The 17,755-nt window shown below is 43.9% G+C and overlaps 3 non-coding genes across 3 annotated transcripts; all 3 read left to right on the plus strand.

Moving 5' to 3' along the window:
* The first annotated feature begins 3,943 nt into the window (after positions 1 to 3,943).
* Positions 3,944 to 4,050, plus strand: LOC138560729 (U6 spliceosomal RNA). The gene has a single exon (XR_011299195.1). It is a non-coding gene; the product is annotated as a U6 spliceosomal RNA (small nuclear RNA).
* Positions 4,051 to 9,400: 5,350 nt separating this feature from the next.
* Positions 9,401 to 9,507, plus strand: LOC138560730 (U6 spliceosomal RNA). Its single transcript, XR_011299196.1, has one exon. It is a non-coding gene; the product is annotated as a U6 spliceosomal RNA (small nuclear RNA).
* Positions 9,508 to 14,857: 5,350 nt separating this feature from the next.
* LOC138560731 (U6 spliceosomal RNA) lies at positions 14,858 to 14,964 on the plus strand. The gene has a single exon (XR_011299197.1). It is a non-coding gene; the product is annotated as a U6 spliceosomal RNA (small nuclear RNA).
* Positions 14,965 to 17,755: the final 2,791 nt, after the last annotated feature.

A 17,755-nucleotide genomic window follows, 5' to 3' on the forward strand; every position in this document is an offset into this window, starting at 1 on the left:
ATGCATAGAAATCATGTTATGTTTTTTGGGGAAGGTCTAGAGGGTCCTGCTGATGATTTATTAAGCTGTCTGCTACTCTTGCTTTTACATAGTCTTCCCTGCCCAGGCATGTTTAAGGCATACTGTATGTCCCTCCATTACAATGAAAACTCTGTTGAAAGCACAGAGGTACATAGGAGTGGATCTGTTAAGAACTGAAACAAAAAGCCTGGAAAAATGTCGAAACGCGTAGGATTTGGACTTACAATTAAATGACTCACATTCAGATGTGCTATCCCTTGCCCCCCTGACCCCCTTTCCTTTTGTGTAATCCTTTTGTTCTCAGTAGGGTTTTCCAAAGTGGCTTTCAAATAAAAGATCATAGACCTGCATTTTGTGGCACACATGCCTCATATCCCGTTGCTCTTGATAAACTCACATCATCTCCCACCAATACAAGCTGTAAAAGATTTTCAGGGCTTAGCCAAGCAAACTAGACGCGGGTCGAAGGTTGAGCAATCCTTTAATCAGCAGCAAAGTTAACATTGAAATAAGCCTCAGAATCTCTTAAAGGATGGTCCAACATCTGTTGCTGGCAGTGCGCAATGGGGCAGCCTGGGTGCTGACACCTTAAGCCATCTCCTATTCTTGCCTTGTCCTTGATCCAGCCATGGGCCCACATGCACTCAGAGGTACAGAGTGTTTCTCATGTCTCTGGGTCTGCTGTGATGCTCTCACTCTTGCATCACCCAGCCATCGTGATGGGGAGAGGGGTGTCGATTTGCAAGCACCGTTGAGCATGAATCTTTTTATCTTTAAATATAATTGGCATTAAACCAAACCCTTTAGGACCAGATCAATAAAGCAGCAAAGAATGCTGATGTATTGCTGTTTGCCGCTTAATTCCATACCATCCGACATCTAAATGGTGTTTGGTCAAACGTTTGCCATATCAAATGTCCTTATGTTAAAGAGCAGAAAGTCCAGAGGTCCTAATCAATGGTTTGGTTGGCTCTCCCTTTGCGCTTGCCTTAAGGCGTCAGCCCGATTGCGCCCTGCAAGCAACCAGTGTTGGCCCATCCTTTAAGAGATTCTGAAGCTGATTTCAATGTTATTTTTGCTGCTGATTTAAGGATTGCTCAACCTTCGGCCCACGTCTAATTTCCTTGGCTATGCCCTTGACATCTTTTACAGCTTGTATTGGTGGGAGATGATGTGAGTTTATCAAGAGCAACGGGATATGAGGCATGTGGGCCATAAAAAACATGTCTAGGATCTTTTTTTATAAGAAAGTCTCTTTAAGTAGGGAACTTTGGACAACACTGCTGAGAGCAAAAGGATTACACAAAAGGTAAGCGGGTCAGTGGGTCAAGGGATAGCACATCTGACTGTGAGTCCGTTTATTGTAAGTCCAAATCCTACCTGTTTCAACATTTTTCCAGGCTTTTTGTTTCATTTCTTAACAGATCCATTCCTATGTACCTCAGCAAAACATGTACTAATATTGGAATGAAAATGTGAAAATAGAATTGGCCCCTGCTTCAAAGGATGACACGCACATTCGTAAAGCATTCACTATTTTTGGCACACTACAGGACAGAAACTTTCTTAATCTGCAAGTATTTATTTTTTAATACATCTTTTTTTAATGAAGATTGAAATTGTATTTTCATACATAATACACGACAACACAATACATTTTGGGCCAAATTCAACACTAATGCCTCGGGAGACTTTTACTTGTGAGTCCTATTGACTGAATGAACAGCCCCATCTCCTTCAATTTCTTGACTTGTACTTTTAGAAGTGGCACGCTGCTTTTGTTTTTTATCCCATTCTACCAAACTGAGTATTATCACTTTTCCTCTTGTTGTGCACTCCAGCGTCAACTGCTTTAAGGAGCTATTTGCAAACATCGCTCTGAACTACAGCTTTACTTGCTTCTAGGCCTTAATCTTTAATTGTGGCTTAGCAGTGTACTCCGGATTTGGCTGCTTTTAGTTGGTTAATTCTTTTTTTATTTCTGTAACTTTCAAACAGTCCCATTGTGAAATACCATTGTCACAATGTGCTGCAGTGCAGGAAAACTTAAAATGAATGGTAGGGAGGGGGGGGTTATGGGGGAGGGAGGGAGGAGAGAGAGACAGAGAGAGAGAAAACAAAGAAAATATGGTTTTCGGTGGCTATGTGTTTGCATGGAAAAGATTTTAGGCTTTTAATCATGTGGAAAGGGGCTCTGTGGCTGGCATGGCAGCCTGTTGATGCTTTGTTGAGTTGCTTGGAACATGCAAGGAAGGAGACCTGAAGCACTCCCGACCAGGTTGCATGTCTCCAAGTTACTGAAATCCCACAGACCTTCTCCCCGTGCCACAAAGTTCTGGGAGATGAGCTCTGCAGTTGTTCCCCACAAGTCGCCAAGCTCCCCAGATTTACTTTCTCAGAGTTGCTAGTTACTGCTACCCTACCTCGACCACTATATTTTGCCCAGATACTTGCTACTGTGGAGTAAGCAGGGGTAAGAAAGAGAGCGAGGGGGTTTGCCTATGCAAATCATCTGCCAGGATCCTACCTGGGAGGTCATTCCATCTCACCAGCTGACACCTGGGCAGCGGCAGGTAATTTGGAGAACAGATATATACGGACAGGCCACAAAGCAAAGGCTGAGCTGTTGATTGAGGATCCCTTTTGCCATGTCTCCCCAAGTTACAGAGGTCCAGAAAATTCCACCCTCAGCTCTCATAGAGAGGTCCTTGGCCGATCGTGGCCGATCAGAGGAGGGAAGTGTCGGAGGTGACTGCACACTGCCTCACCTTCACTGCTTTCTACAGTGGTAATGCTTTTGCAGAAGGGGCCTGTACAAGTGATTTTGTTCTGCGCTGTGGGAAAGTGACATTTATCCACTGACATTAACCAAACTACTTGCGCTGTTCAACGCACATGCATGCAGAGAAATAATGTTATGTTTTTTGGGGAAGATCTAGAGGGTCCTGCTGATGATTCTTTTAAGCTGTCTGCTACTCTTGCTTTTACATAGAGTCTTCCCTGCCCAGGAATGTTTAAGGTATACTGTATGTCCCTCCCTTACAATGAAAACTCTGTTGAAAGCACAGAGGTACATAGGAATGGATCTGTTAAGAAATGAGACAAAAAGCCTGGAAAATGTAGAAACAGGTAGTATTTGGACTTAGCACATTTGACTGTGAGTTAGTTTATTGTATCAGTTGACCCACTGACCCCCTTACCTTTTGTGTAATACTTTTGCTCTCAGTGGGGTTGCCCAAAGTTCCCTTCTTAAAGCGGCTTTCTTATAAAAAAATCCTAGACCTGCTTTTTGTGGCACACATGCCTCATATCCCGTTGCAGTTGATAAAGTCACATCATCTCCCACCAGTACAAGCTGTAAAAGATTTCCAGGGCTTATCCAAGCAAACTAGACGTGGGTCGAAGGTTGAGCAATCCTTAAATCAGCAGCAAAGTTAAAATTGAAATCAGCCTCAGAATCCTTTATAGGATGGTCCAACATCTGTTGCTTACAGGGCTCAATCGGACAGCCTCTGGTGCTGACTCCTTAAGCCACCTCCTGTTTTTGCCTTGTCCTTGATACAGCCATGGGCCCACATACACTCAGAGGTACCGAGTTTTTCTCATGTCTATTGGGTCTATTGTGATGCTCTCAGGCTTGTATGACCCAGCCATTGTGATGGGGAGGGGGTTTTCATTTTGCAAGCACCCTGGACCATTAATCTTTATATCTTTAAATATAATTGGCATTAAACTAAAACCCTTTAGGGCCAGATCAATACAGCAGCAAAGAATGCTTATTCGTTGTTGTTTGCCTCTTCATTTCATACCACCCGATATCTAAATGGTGTTTGGACTTTCTGCCCTCTGAAATAAGGACATTTGGTATGGCAAACCTTTGACCAGAGGTCCTAATCAATGGTTTGATTGACTCTCCCTTTGCGCTTGCTTCTGCAACACATGTACTAATATTGGAATGATAATGGGAAATTTAAATCGGCCCCTGCTCTAAAGGATGACACGCACATTCGTAAAGCATTCACTATTTTTGGAACATGACTGGACAGAAACTTTCTTAATTTGCAAGTGTTGATTTTTTAATAGATCTTTCTTTATTGAAGATTGAAATTGTATGTTCATTCATATTACACGACAACACAATGCATTTTGCGCCAAATTCAACACTAATGCCTCAGGAGCCTTTTACTTGTGAGTCCTCTTGACTGAATGAACAGCCCCGTCCCCTTCAATTTCTTGACTTGTACTTTTACAAGTGGCACGCTTCTTTTGTTTTTTTTTATCCCATTCTACCAAACTCAGTATTATCACTTTCCCCCTTGTTGTGCACTCCAGCGTAAACTGCTTTAAGGTGCTATTTGCAAATATCGCTCTGAACTACAGCTTTACTTGCTTCTGGGCCTTAATCTTTAAATGGGGCTGAGCAGTGTACTCCGGGTTTGGCTGCTTTTAGTTGGTTGATTTCTTTTTTGATTTCTGTAACTTTCAAACAGTCCCATTGTGAAATACCATTGCCACAATGTGCTGCAGTGCATGAAAACTTAAAATTAATGGTAGGGAGAGGGAGAGGGGCTGGGGGGAAGAGAGAGTGCTTTGCGAGGGAAGGAGACAGGGAGGAGAGAGAGAGAAAACAAAGAAAATATGGTATTTGGGGGCTATGTATTTGCATGGAAAAGATTTTAGCCTTTTAATCAAGTGGAAAGGGGCTCTGTGGTTGGTATCTCAGCCTGTTGATGCTTTGTTGAGTTGCTTGGAACATGCAAGGAAGGAGACCTGAAGCACTCCCGACCAGGTTGCATGTCTCCAAGTTACTGAAATCCAACAGACCTCCTCCCTGTGCCACAAACTTCTGGGCACTGAGCTCTGCAGTTGTTCCCCACAGGTCGCCAAGTGTCCCAGATTTACTTTCTCAGAGTTGCTAGTTACTGCTACCCCACCTCGACCACTATATTTTCCCCAGATACTTGCTACTGTGGAGTAAGCAGGGCTAAGAGAGAGGGAGAGGGGGTGTGCCTATGCAAATCATCTGCCAGTATGCTTCCTGGGAGGTCATTCCATCTCACCATCTGACACCTGGGCAGCGGCAGGTAATTTGGAGAACAGACATATTCGGACAGGCCACAGAGCAAAAGCTGGGCCGTTGATTGAGGATCCCTTTAGCCATGTCTCCCTAAGTTACTGAGGTCCAGAAAAATTCCACCCTCAGCTCTTATAGAGAGGTCCTTGGCCGATCGTGGCCGATCAGGGTCGGGGGTGGGGGGACTGCACACTGCCTCACCTTTTCACTGCTTTCTACAGCGGTAATGCTTTTGCAGAAGGGGCCTGTACAAGTGATTTTGTCTGCGCTGTGGGAAAGTGACATTTATCCACTGACATTAACCAAATTACTTGTGCTGTTCAACGCACATACATGCATAGAAATCATGTTATGTTTTTTGGGGAAGGTCTAGAGGGTCCTGCTGATGATTTATTAAGCTGTCTGCTACTCTTGCTTTTACATAGTCTTCCCTGCCCAGGCATGTTTAAGGCATACTGTATGTCCCTCCATTACAATGAAAACTCTGTTGAAAGCACAGAGGTACATAGGAGTGGATCTGTTAAGAACTGAAACAAAAAGCCTGGAAAAATGTCGAAACGCGTAGGATTTGGACTTACAATTAAATGACTCACATTCAGATGTGCTATCCCTTGCCCCCCTGACCCCCTTTCCTTTTGTGTAATCCTTTTGTTCTCAGTAGGGTTTTCCAAAGTGGCTTTCAAATAAAAGATCATAGACCTGCATTTTGTGGCACACATGCCTCATATCCCGTTGCTCTTGATAAACTCACATCATCTCCCACCAATACAAGCTGTAAAAGATTTTCAGGGCTTAGCCAAGCAAACTAGACGCGGGTCGAAGGTTGAGCAATCCTTTAATCAGCAGCAAAGTTAACATTGAAATAAGCCTCAGAATCTCTTAAAGGATGGTCCAACATCTGTTGCTGGCAGTGCGCAATGGGGCAGCCTGGGTGCTGACACCTTAAGCCATCTCCTATTCTTGCCTTGTCCTTGATCCAGCCATGGGCCCACATGCACTCAGAGGTACAGAGTGTTTCTCATGTCTCTGGGTCTGCTGTGATGCTCTCACTCTTGCATCACCCAGCCATCGTGATGGGGAGAGGGGTGTCGATTTGCAAGCACCGTTGAGCATGAATCTTTTTATCTTTAAATATAATTGGCATTAAACCAAACCCTTTAGGACCAGATCAATAAAGCAGCAAAGAATGCTGATGTATTGCTGTTTGCCGCTTAATTCCATACCATCCGACATCTAAATGGTGTTTGGTCAAACGTTTGCCATATCAAATGTCCTTATGTTAAAGAGCAGAAAGTCCAGAGGTCCTAATCAATGGTTTGGTTGGCTCTCCCTTTGCGCTTGCCTTAAGGCGTCAGCCCGATTGCGCCCTGCAAGCAACCAGTGTTGGCCCATCCTTTAAGAGATTCTGAAGCTGATTTCAATGTTATTTTTGCTGCTGATTTAAGGATTGCTCAACCTTCGGCCCACGTCTAATTTCCTTGGCTATGCCCTTGACATCTTTTACAGCTTGTATTGGTGGGAGATGATGTGAGTTTATCAAGAGCAACGGGATATGAGGCATGTGGGCCATAAAAAACATGTCTAGGATCTTTTTTTATAAGAAAGTCTCTTTAAGTAGGGAATTTTGGACAACACTGCTGAGAGCAAAAGGATTACACAAAAGGTAAGCGGGTCAGTGGGTCAAGGGATAGCACATCTGACTGTGAGTCCGTTTATTGTAAGTCCAAATCCTACCTGTTTCAACATTTTTCCAGGCTTTTTGTTTCATTTCTTAACAGATCCATTCCTATGTACCTCAGCAAAACATGTACTAATATTGGAATGAAAATGGGAAAATAGAATTGGCCCCTGCTTCAAAGGATGACACGCACATTCGTAAAGCATTCACTATTTTTGGCACACGACAGGACAGAAACTTTCTTAATCTGCAAGTATTTATTTTTTAATACATCTTTTTTTAATGAAGATTGAAATTGTATTTTCATACATAATACACGACAACACAATACATTTTGGGCCAAATTCAACACTAATGCCTCGGGAGACTTTTACTTGTGAGTCCTATTGACTGAATGAACAGCCCCATCTCCTTCAATTTCTTGACTTGTACTTTTAGAAGTGGCACGCTGCTTTTGTTTTTTATCCCATTCTACCAAACTGAGTATTATCACTTTTCCTCTTGTTGTGCACTCCAGCGTCAACTGCTTTAAGGAGCTATTTGCAAACATCGCTCTGAACTACAGCTTTACTTGCTTCTAGGCCTTAATCTTTAATTGTGGCTTAGCAGTGTACTCCGGATTTGGCTGCTTTTAGTTGGTTAATTCTTTTTTTATTTCTGTAACTTTCAAACAGTCCGATTGTGAAATACCATTGTCACAATGTGCTGCAGTGCAGGAAAACTTAAAATGAATGGTAGGGAGAGGAAGAGGGAGGGGGGGGTTATGGGGGATGGGAAGGAGGGAGGGAGGGAGGGAGGAGAGAGAGACAGAGAGAGAGAAAACAAAGAAAATATGGTTTTCGGTGGCTATGTGTTTGCATGGAAAAGATTTTAGGCTTTTAATCATGTGGAAAGGGGCTCTGTGGCTGGCATGGCAGCCTGTTGATGCTTTGTTGAGTTGCTTGGAACATGCAAGGAAGGAGACCTGAAGCACTCCCGACCAGGTTGCATGTCTCCAAGTTACTGAAATCCCACAGACCTTCTCCCCGTGCCACAAAGTTCTGGGAGATGAGCTCTGCAGTTGTTCCCCACAAGTCGCCAAGCTCCCCAGATTTACTTTCTCAGAGTTGCTAGTTACTGCTACCCTACCTCGACCACTATATTTTGCCCAGATACTTGCTACTGTGGAGTAAGCAGGGGTAAGAAAGAGAGCGAGGGGGTTTGCCTATGCAAATCATCTGCCAGGATCCTACCTGGGAGGTCATTCCATCTCACCAGCTGACACCTGGGCAGCGGCAGGTAATTTGGAGAACAGATATATACGGACAGGCCACAAAGCAAAGGCTGAGCTGTTGATTGAGGATCCCTTTTGCCATGTCTCCCCAAGTTACAGAGGTCCAGAAAATTCCACCCTCAGCTCTCATAGAGAGGTCCTTGGCCGATCGTGGCCGATCAGAGGAGGGAAGTGTCGGAGGTGACTGCACACTGCCTCACCTTCACTGCTTTCTACAGTGGTAATGCTTTTGCAGAAGGGGCCTGTACAAGTGATTTTGTTCTGCGCTGTGGGAAAGTGACATTTATCCACTGACATTAACCAAACTACTTGCGCTGTTCAACGCACATGCATGCAGAGAAATAATGTTATGTTTTTTGGGGAAGATCTAGAGGGTCCTGCTGATGATTCTTTTAAGCTGTCTGCTACTCTTGCTTTTACATAGAGTCTTCCCTGCCCAGGAATGTTTAAGGTATACTGTATGTCCCTCCCTTACAATGAAAACTCTGTTGAAAGCACAGAGGTACATAGGAATGGATCTGTTAAGAAATGAGACAAAAAGCCTGGAAAATGTAGAAACAGGTAGTATTTGGACTTAGCACATTTGACTGTGAGTTAGTTTATTGTATCAGTTGACCCACTGACCCCCTTACCTTTTGTGTAATACTTTTGCTCTCAGTGGGGTTGCCCAAAGTTCCCTTCTTAAAGCGGCTTTCTTATAAAAAAATCCTAGACCTGCTTTTTGTGGCACACATGCCTCATATCCCGTTGCAGTTGATAAAGTCACATCATCTCCCACCAGTACAAGCTGTAAAAGATTTCCAGGGCTTATCCAAGCAAACTAGACGTGGGTCGAAGGTTGAGCAATCCTTAAATCAGCAGCAAAGTTAAAATTGAAATCAGCCTCAGAATCCTTTATAGGATGGTCCAACATCTGTTGCTTACAGGGCTCAATCGGACAGCCTCTGGTGCTGACTCCTTAAGCCACCTCCTGTTTTTGCCTTGTCCTTGATACAGCCATGGGCCCACATACACTCAGAGGTACCGAGTTTTTCTCATGTCTATTGGGTCTATTGTGATGCTCTCAGGCTTGTATGACCCAGCCATTGTGATGGGGAGGGGGTTTTCATTTTGCAAGCACCCTGGACCATTAATCTTTATATCTTTAAATATAATTGGCATTAAACTAAAACCCTTTAGGGCCAGATCAATACAGCAGCAAAGAATGCTTATTCGTTGTTGTTTGCCTCTTCATTTCATACCACCCGATATCTAAATGGTGTTTGGACTTTCTGCCCTCTGAAATAAGGACATTTGGTATGGCAAACCTTTGACCAGAGGTCCTAATCAATGGTTTGATTGACTCTCCCTTTGCGCTTGCTTCTGCAACACATGTACTAATATTGGAATGATAATGGGAAATTTAAATCGGCCCCTGCTCTAAAGGATGACACGCACATTCGTAAAGCATTCACTATTTTTGGAACATGACTGGACAGAAACTTTCTTAATTTGCAAGTGTTGATTTTTTAATAGATCTTTCTTTATTGAAGATTGAAATTGTATGTTCATTCATATTACACGACAACACAATGCATTTTGCGCCAAATTCAACACTAATGCCTCAGGAGCCTTTTACTTGTGAGTCCTCTTGACTGAATGAACAGCCCCGTCCCCTTCAATTTCTTGACTTGTACTTTTACAAGTGGCACGCTTCTTTTGTTTTTTTTTATCCCATTCTACCAAACTCAGTATTATCACTTTCCCCCTTGTTGTGCACTCCAGCGTAAACTGCTTTAAGGTGCTATTTGCAAATATCGCTCTGAACTACAGCTTTACTTGCTTCTGGGCCTTAATCTTTAAATGGGGCTGAGCAGTGTACTCCGGGTTTGGCTGCTTTTAGTTGGTTGATTTCTTTTTTGATTTCTGTAACTTTCAAACAGTCCCATTGTGAAATACCATTGCCACAATGTGCTGCAGTGCATGAAAACTTAAAATTAATGGTAGGGAGAGGGAGAGGGGCTGGGGGGAAGAGAGAGTGCTTTGCGAGGGAAGGAGACAGGGAGGAGAGAGAGAGAAAACAAAGAAAATATGGTATTTGGGGGCTATGTATTTGCATGGAAAAGATTTTAGCCTTTTAATCAAGTGGAAAGGGGCTCTGTGGTTGGTATCTCAGCCTGTTGATGCTTTGTTGAGTTGCTTGGAACATGCAAGGAAGGAGACCTGAAGCACTCCCGACCAGGTTGCATGTCTCCAAGTTACTGAAATCCAACAGACCTCCTCCCTGTGCCACAAACTTCTGGGCACTGAGCTCTGCAGTTGTTCCCCACAGGTCGCCAAGTGTCCCAGATTTACTTTCTCAGAGTTGCTAGTTACTGCTACCCCACCTCGACCACTATATTTTCCCCAGATACTTGCTACTGTGGAGTAAGCAGGGCTAAGAGAGAGGGAGAGGGGGTGTGCCTATGCAAATCATCTGCCAGTATGCTTCCTGGGAGGTCATTCCATCTCACCATCTGACACCTGGGCAGCGGCAGGTAATTTGGAGAACAGACATATTCGGACAGGCCACAGAGCAAAAGCTGGGCCGTTGATTGAGGATCCCTTTAGCCATGTCTCCCTAAGTTACTGAGGTCCAGAAAAATTCCACCCTCAGCTCTTATAGAGAGGTCCTTGGCCGATCGTGGCCGATCAGGGTCGGGGGTGGGGGGACTGCACACTGCCTCACCTTTTCACTGCTTTCTACAGCGGTAATGCTTTTGCAGAAGGGGCCTGTACAAGTGATTTTGTCTGCGCTGTGGGAAAGTGACATTTATCCACTGACATTAACCAAATTACTTGTGCTGTTCAACGCACATACATGCATAGAAATCATGTTATGTTTTTTGGGGAAGGTCTAGAGGGTCCTGCTGATGATTTATTAAGCTGTCTGCTACTCTTGCTTTTACATAGTCTTCCCTGCCCAGGCATGTTTAAGGCATACTGTATGTCCCTCCATTACAATGAAAACTCTGTTGAAAGCACAGAGGTACATAGGAGTGGATCTGTTAAGAACTGAAACAAAAAGCCTGGAAAAATGTCGAAACGCGTAGGATTTGGACTTACAATTAAATGACTCACATTCAGATGTGCTATCCCTTGCCCCCCTGACCCCCTTTCCTTTTGTGTAATCCTTTTGTTCTCAGTAGGGTTTTCCAAAGTGGCTTTCAAATAAAAGATCATAGACCTGCATTTTGTGGCACACATGCCTCATATCCCGTTGCTCTTGATAAACTCACATCATCTCCCACCAATACAAGCTGTAAAAGATTTTCAGGGCTTAGCCAAGCAAACTAGACGCGGGTCGAAGGTTGAGCAATCCTTTAATCAGCAGCAAAGTTAACATTGAAATAAGCCTCAGAATCTCTTAAAGGATGGTCCAACATCTGTTGCTGGCAGTGCGCAATGGGGCAGCCTGGGTGCTGACACCTTAAGCCATCTCCTATTCTTGCCTTGTCCTTGATCCAGCCATGGGCCCACATGCACTCAGAGGTACAGAGTGTTTCTCATGTCTCTGGGTCTGCTGTGATGCTCTCACTCTTGCATCACCCAGCCATCGTGATGGGGAGAGGGGTGTCGATTTGCAAGCACCGTTGAGCATGAATCTTTTTATCTTTAAATATAATTGGCATTAAACCAAACCCTTTAGGACCAGATCAATAAAGCAGCAAAGAATGCTGATGTATTGCTGTTTGCCGCTTAATTCCATACCATCCGACATCTAAATGGTGTTTGGTCAAACGTTTGCCATATCAAATGTCCTTATGTTAAAGAGCAGAAAGTCCAGAGGTCCTAATCAATGGTTTGGTTGGCTCTCCCTTTGCGCTTGCCTTAAGGCGTCAGCCCGATTGCGCCCTGCAAGCAACCAGTGTTGGCCCATCCTTTAAGAGATTCTGAAGCTGATTTCAATGTTATTTTTGCTGCTGATTTAAGGATTGCTCAACCTTCGGCCCACGTCTAATTTCCTTGGCTATGCCCTTGACATCTTTTACAGCTTGTATTGGTGGGAGATGATGTGAGTTTATCAAGAGCAACGGGATATGAGGCATGTGGGCCATAAAAAACATGTCTAGGATCTTTTTTTATAAGAAAGTCTCTTTAAGTAGGGAACTTTGGACAACACTGCTGAGAGCAAAAGGATTACACAAAAGGTAAGCGGGTCAGTGGGTCAAGGGATAGCACATCTGACTGTGAGTCCGTTTATTGTAAGTCCAAATCCTACCTGTTTCAACATTTTTCCAGGCTTTTTGTTTCATTTCTTAACAGATCCATTCCTATGTACCTCAGCAAAACATGTACTAATATTGGAATGAAAATGGGAAAATAGAATTGGCCCCTGCTTCAAAGGATGACACGCACATTCGTAAAGCATTCACTATTTTTGGCACACGACAGGACAGAAACTTTCTTAATCTGCAAGTATTTATTTTTTAATACATCTTTTTTTAATGAAGATTGAAATTGTATTTTCATACATAATACACGACAACACAATACATTTTGGGCCAAATTCAACACTAATGCCTCGGGAGACTTTTACTTGTGAGTCCTATTGACTGAATGAACAGCCCCATCTCCTTCAATTTCTTGACTTGTACTTTTAGAAGTGGCACGCTGCTTTTGTTTTTTATCCCATTCTACCAAACTGAGTATTATCACTTTTCCTCTTGTTGTGCACTCCAGCGTCAACTGCTTTAAGGAGCTATTTGCAAACATCGCTCTGAACTACAGCTTTACTTGCTTCTAGGCCTTAATCTTTAATTGTGGCTTAGCAGTGTACTCCGGATTTGGCTGCTTTTAGTTGGTTAATTCTTTTTTTATTTCTGTAACTTTCAAACAGTCCGATTGTGAAATACCATTGTCACAATGTGCTGCAGTGCAGGAAAACTTAAAATGAATGGTAGGGAGAGGAAGAGGGAGGGGGGGGTTATGGGGGATGGGAAGGAGGGAGGGAGGGAGGGAGGAGAGAGAGACAGAGAGAGAGAAAACAAAGAAAATATGGTTTTCGGTGGCTATGTGTTTGCATGGAAAAGATTTTAGGCTTTTAATCATGTGGAAAGGGGCTCTGTGGCTGGCATGGCAGCCTGTTGATGCTTTGTTGAGTTGCTTGGAACATGCAAGGAAGGAGACCTGAAGCACTCCCGACCAGGTTGCATGTCTCCAAGTTACTGAAATCCCACAGACCTTCTCCCCGTGCCACAAAGTTCTGGGAGATGAGCTCTGCAGTTGTTCCCCACAAGTCGCCAAGCTCCCCAGATTTACTTTCTCAGAGTTGCTAGTTACTGCTACCCTACCTCGACCACTATATTTTGCCCAGATACTTGCTACTGTGGAGTAAGCAGGGGTAAGAAAGAGAGCGAGGGGGTTTGCCTATGCAAATCATCTGCCAGGATCCTACCTGGGAGGTCATTCCATCTCACCAGCTGACACCTGGGCAGCGGCAGGTAATTTGGAGAACAGATATATACGGACAGGCCACAAAGCAAAGGCTGAGCTGTTGATTGAGGATCCCTTTTGCCATGTCTCCCCAAGTTACAGAGGTCCAGAAAATTCCACCCTCAGCTCTCATAGAGAGGTCCTTGGCCGATCGTGGCCGATCAGAGGAGGGAAGTGTCGGAGGTGACTGCACACTGCCTCACCTTCACTGCTTTCTACAGTGGTAATGCTTTTGCAGAAGGGGCCTGTACAAGTGATTTTGTTCTGCGCTGTGGGAAAGTGACATTTATCCACTGACATTAACCAAACTACTTGCGCTGTTCAACGTACATGCATGCAGAGAAATAATGTTATGTTTTTTGGGGAAGATCTAGAGGGTCCTGCTGATGATTCTTTTAAGCTGTCTGCTACTCTTGCTTTTACATAGAGTCTTCCCTGCCCAGGAATGTTTAAGGTATACTGTATGTCCCTCCCTTACAATGAAAACTCTGTTGAAAGCACAGAGGTACATAGGAATGGATCTGTTAAGAAATGAGACAAAAAGCCTGGAAAATGTAGAAACAGGTAGTATTTGGACTTAGCACATTTGACTGTGAGTTAGTTTATTGTATCAGTTGACCCACTGACCCCCTTACCTTTTGTGTAATACTTTTGCTCTCAGTGGGGTTGCCCAAAGTTCCCTTCTTAAAGCGGCTTTCTTATAAAAAAATCCTAGACCTGCTTTTTGTGGCACACATGCCTCATATCCCGTTGCAGTTGATAAAGTCACATCATCTCCCACCAGTACAAGCTGTAAAAGATTTCCAGGGCTTATCCAAGCAAACTAGACGTGGGTCGAAGGTTGAGCAATCCTTAAATCAGCAGCAAAGTTAAAATTGAAATCAGCCTCAGAATCCTTTATAGGATGGTCCAACATCTGTTGCTTACAGGGCTCAATCGGACAGCCTCTGGTGCTGACTCCTTAAGCCACCTCCTGTTTTTGCCTTGTCCTTGATACAGCCATGGGCCCACATACACTCAGAGGTACCGAGTTTTTCTCATGTCTATTGGGTCTATTGTGATGCTCTCAGGCTTGTATGACCCAGCCATTGTGATGGGGAGGGGGTTTTCATTTTGCAAGCACCCTGGACCATTAATCTTTATATCTTTAAATATAATTGGCATTAAACTAAAACCCTTTAGGGCCAGATCAATACAGCAGCAAAGAATGCTTATTCGTTGTTGTTTGCCTCTTCATTTCATACCACCCGATATCTAAATGGTGTTTGGACTTTCTGCCCTCTGAAATAAGGACATTTGGTATGGCAAACCTTTGACCAGAGGTCCTAATCAATGGTTTGATTGACTCTCCCTTTGCGCTTGCTTCTGCAACACATGTACTAATATTGGAATGATAATGGGAAATTTAAATCGGCCCCTGCTCTAAAGGATGACACGCACATTCGTAAAGCATTCACTATTTTTGGAACATGACTGGACAGAAACTTTCTTAATTTGCAAGTGTTGATTTTTTAATAGATCTTTCTTTATTGAAGATTGAAATTGTATGTTCATTCATATTACACGACAACACAATGCATTTTGCGCCAAATTCAACACTAATGCCTCAGGAGCCTTTTACTTGTGAGTCCTCTTGACTGAATGAACAGCCCCGTCCCCTTCAATTTCTTGACTTGTACTTTTACAAGTGGCACGCTTCTTTTGTTTTTTTTTATCCCATTCTACCAAACTCAGTATTATCACTTTCCCCCTTGTTGTGCACTCCAGCGTAAACTGCTTTAAGGTGCTATTTGCAAATATCGCTCTGAACTACAGCTTTACTTGCTTCTGGGCCTTAATCTTTAAATGGGGCTGAGCAGTGTACTCCGGGTTTGGCTGCTTTTAGTTGGTTGATTTCTTTTTTGATTTCTGTAACTTTCAAACAGTCCCATTGTGAAATACCATTGCCACAATGTGCTGCAGTGCATGAAAACTTAAAATTAATGGTAGGGAGAGGGAGAGGGGCTGGGGGGAAGAGAGAGTGCTTTGCGAGGGAAGGAGACAGGGAGGAGAGAGAGAGAAAACAAAGAAAATATGGTATTTGGGGGCTATGTATTTGCATGGAAAAGATTTTAGCCTTTTAATCAAGTGGAAAGGGGCTCTGTGGTTGGTATCTCAGCCTGTTGATGCTTTGTTGAGTTGCTTGGAACATGCAAGGAAGGAGACCTGAAGCACTCCCGACCAGGTTGCATGTCTCCAAGTTACTGAAATCCAACAGACCTCCTCCCTGTGCCACAAACTTCTGGGCACTGAGCTCTGCAGTTGTTCCCCACAGGTCGCCAAGTGTCCCAGATTTACTTTCTCAGAGTTGCTAGTTACTGCTACCCCACCTCGACCACTATATTTTCCCCAGATACTTGCTACTGTGGAGTAAGCAGGGCTAAGAGAGAGGGAGAGGGGGTGTGCCTATGCAAATCATCTGCCAGTATGCTTCCTGGGAGGTCATTCCATCTCACCATCTGACACCTGGGCAGCGGCAGGTAATTTGGAGAACAGACATATTCGGACAGGCCACAGAGCAAAAGCTGGGCCGTTGATTGAGGATCCCTTTAGCCATGTCTCCCTAAGTTACTGAGGTCCAGAAAAATTCCACCCTCAGCTCTTATAGAGAGGTCCTTGGCCGATCGTGGCCGATCAGGGTCGGGGGTGGGGGGACTGCACACTGCCTCACCTTTTCACTGCTTTCTACAGCGGTAATGCTTTTGCAGAAGGGGCCTGTACAAGTGATTTTGTCTGCGCTGTGGGAAAGTGACATTTATCCACTGACATTAACCAAATTACTTGTGCTGTTCAACGCACATACATGCATAGAAATCATGTTATGTTTTTTGGGGAAGGTCTAGAGGGTCCTGCTGATGATTTATTAAGCTGTCTGCTACTCTTGCTTTTACATAGTCTTCCCTGCCCAGGCATGTTTAAGGCATACTGTATGTCCCTCCATTACAATGAAAACTCTGTTGAAAGCACAGAGGTACATAGGAGTGGATCTGTTAAGAACTGAAACAAAAAGCCTGGAAAAATGTCGAAACGCGTAGGATTTGGACTTACAATTAAATGACTCACATTCAGATGTGCTATCCCTTGCCCCCCTGACCCCCTTTCCTTTTGTGTAATCCTTTTGTTCTCAGTAGGGTTTTCCAAAGTGGCTTTCAAATAAAAGATCATAGACCTGCATTTTGTGGCACACATGCCTCATATCCCGTTGCTCTTGATAAACTCACATCATCTCCCACCAATACAAGCTGTAAAAGATTTTCAGGGCTTAGCCAAGCAAACTAGACGCGGGTCGAAGGTTGAGCAATCCTTTAATCAGCAGCAAAGTTAACATTGAAATAAGCCTCAGAATCTCTTAAAGGATGGTCCAACATCTGTTGCTGGCAGTGCGCAATGGGGCAGCCTGGGTGCTGACACCTTAAGCCATCTCCTATTCTTGCCTTGTCCTTGATCCAGCCATGGGCCCACATGCACTCAGAGGTACAGAGTGTTTCTCATGTCTCTGGGTCTGCTGTGATGCTCTCACTCTTGCATCACCCAGCCATCGTGATGGGGAGAGGGGTGTCGATTTGCAAGCACCGTTGAGCATGAATCTTTTTATCTTTAAATATAATTGGCATTAAACCAAACCCTTTAGGACCAGATCAATAAAGCAGCAAAGAATGCTGATGTATTGCTGTTTGCCGCTTAATTCCATACCATCCGACATCTAAATGGTGTTTGGTCAAACGTTTGCCATATCAAATGTCCTTATGTTAAAGAGCAGAAAGTCCAGAGGTCCTAATCAATGGTTTGGTTGGCTCTCCCTTTGCGCTTGCCTTAAGGCGTCAGCCCGATTGCGCCCTGCAAGCAACCAGTGTTGGCCCATCCTTTAAGAGATTCTGAAGCTGATTTCAATGTTATTTTTGCTGCTGATTTAAGGATTGCTCAACCTTCGGCCCACGTCTAATTTCCTTGGCTATGCCCTTGACATCTTTTACAGCTTGTATTGGTGGGAGATGATGTGAGTTTATCAAGAGCAACGGGATATGAGGCATGTGGGCCATAAAAAACATGTCTAGGATCTTTTTTTATAAGAAAGTCTCTTTAAGTAGGGAACTTTGGACAACACTGCTGAGAGCAAAAGGATTACACAAAAGGTAAGCGGGTCAGTGGGTCAAGGGATAGCACATCTGACTGTGAGTCCGTTTATTGTAAGTCCAAATCCTACCTGTTTCAACAT

The sequence above is a fragment of the Ambystoma mexicanum genome, unplaced genomic scaffold, assembly GCF_040938575.1.
Source record: "Ambystoma mexicanum isolate Mex_15411 unplaced genomic scaffold, UKY_AmexF1_1 Mex_scaf48, whole genome shotgun sequence".
Taxonomy (NCBI): Eukaryota; Metazoa; Chordata; class Amphibia; order Caudata; family Ambystomatidae; genus Ambystoma; species Ambystoma mexicanum.